A 1,614-nucleotide genomic window follows, 5' to 3' on the forward strand; every position below is an offset into this window, starting at 1 on the left:
GTAAATGGCAGTAAAGGGTAAAAGGGAAGGTAAAAAAAGGGAGATGTCTAACATTTTTAACACATTTTTTAAATATTCAAAACATATGTACACATATGTACTAAAAACAATGGTGTGGTGAAAACAAAATATTGCAAACTAGCAAAAAGACTTAGTGACCCCGTCCGGTCCTGTCCCATCCCGCTGCCGCGCCCTCCAGTCATGAGTTTCACGCAGCTCAGCAAGGGCCGCTCCTACAGGCTCTTTGCGGAGGTCAAGAACTGGCTCCCCTCCAAATATGACGCCCAGAAGAAGGTAGAGCTCCGCAGCTGGATGGAGGGACTCACCAGCCGCTTCATCGGCGCGACTTCCAGAAAGGCCTGAAGGACGGGATTATCTTAGGCACACTCATGAACAAACTGCAGCAGGGCTCAGTCCCCAAGATCAGCCGCTCCCTCCAGAACTGGCACCGGCGAGAAAACTTCTCCAACTTCACCAAGGCCATGGTCAGCTACAGCATGAACCCCGTGGACCTATTTGAGGCCAACGACCTGTTTGAGAGTGGGAACGTGAGCAGGTGCAGGTGTCTCTTCTCGCCCTGGCAGGGAAGGCCAAGACTACGGGACTACAGAGCAGGGGGGACATCGGTGACAAGTACTCGGAGAAGCAGGAGCGGAACTTCCAATACGCCATTCTGAAGGCGGGACATTGCGTCATCGAGCTGCAGAAGGGCACCAACAAATGCTCCAGCCAGCCAGACACGACCGCATATGGCGCGAGGAGGCATCTCTACGACCCCAAGAACCACATCCTGCCCCCATGGACCACTCGACCATCGGCCTCCAGATGGGCACAAACAAGTGGTCAGCCAGGTGCGCATGACGGCTCTTGGGACCGGCGGCACATCTGTGACACCAAGCTGGGAATCAACAAGTGTGGTAACGCCATGTCCCTGCAGACGGGCTACACGCAGGGCGCCAACCAGAGCGGCCAAGTCTTCAGCCTGGGCTGGCAGAAATATGACCCCAAGTACTGTCCACAAGGCTCAGTGGCCCACAGGGCTCCCTCGGGTGCCAGCGACTGCCTGGGCCCAGGGAAGGCCCCTGAATATCCCAGGAGGAGGCCGGCTACTGAGGCTCCCGGCACACTCTCTCTGCACATGGTCTTTCTGTCTGGGTGTTTGGGTCTTTCTGTTTTCTTTTCTTTTAACCTGTTCAGTGCTGCCAATCAACCGAGGGTCTGTGAGTGGTAGCGCGGGATCAGGCGGCAGGGCTTTTTCCCCTCTTACTTTGGTTCCTTCTCAGGACTGAGCCACTGGGCTGTGGGAGAAGAGGTCAAGGCCATGTCCGGATGCGTGTAGGGTGAGGGTGTCCGCTGGCACCTCCAGGCTGTGGGCTAAGCTGTGCTGGGGAGAAGAGACCTGGGTATGGAGGGAACCGGTCCCCCAAGGTTTCTGGTTGCCTCTCCTCTTCCCCCTTTTGTCAGTCAATCAGTTTGTGGTTTCTGTACCCGCAAAAGTTTCAGGAAGTATTATCAAAAGAAAAAAGAAATACTTTTTCCCCCGAGGAATTGGGCAGAGACAGTGGAGGGGGTGCTGGAAAATGAGTCCGCTGAGAGAGGAGGTCCGGCCGCGAT

At 55.2% G+C, this 1,614-nt stretch overlaps 1 pseudogene; it reads left to right on the plus strand.

Moving 5' to 3' along the window:
* Positions 1-201: 201 nt before the first annotated feature.
* On the plus strand, positions 202-1,113 carry LOC117091561 (annotated as a pseudogene).
* The last annotated feature ends 501 nt before the right edge of the window (positions 1,114-1,614 follow it).

Source organism: Trachypithecus francoisi, unplaced genomic scaffold, assembly GCF_009764315.1.
Source record: "Trachypithecus francoisi isolate TF-2019V2 unplaced genomic scaffold, Tfra_2.0 Contig01351, whole genome shotgun sequence".
NCBI lineage: Eukaryota > Metazoa > Chordata > Mammalia > Primates > Cercopithecidae > Trachypithecus > Trachypithecus francoisi.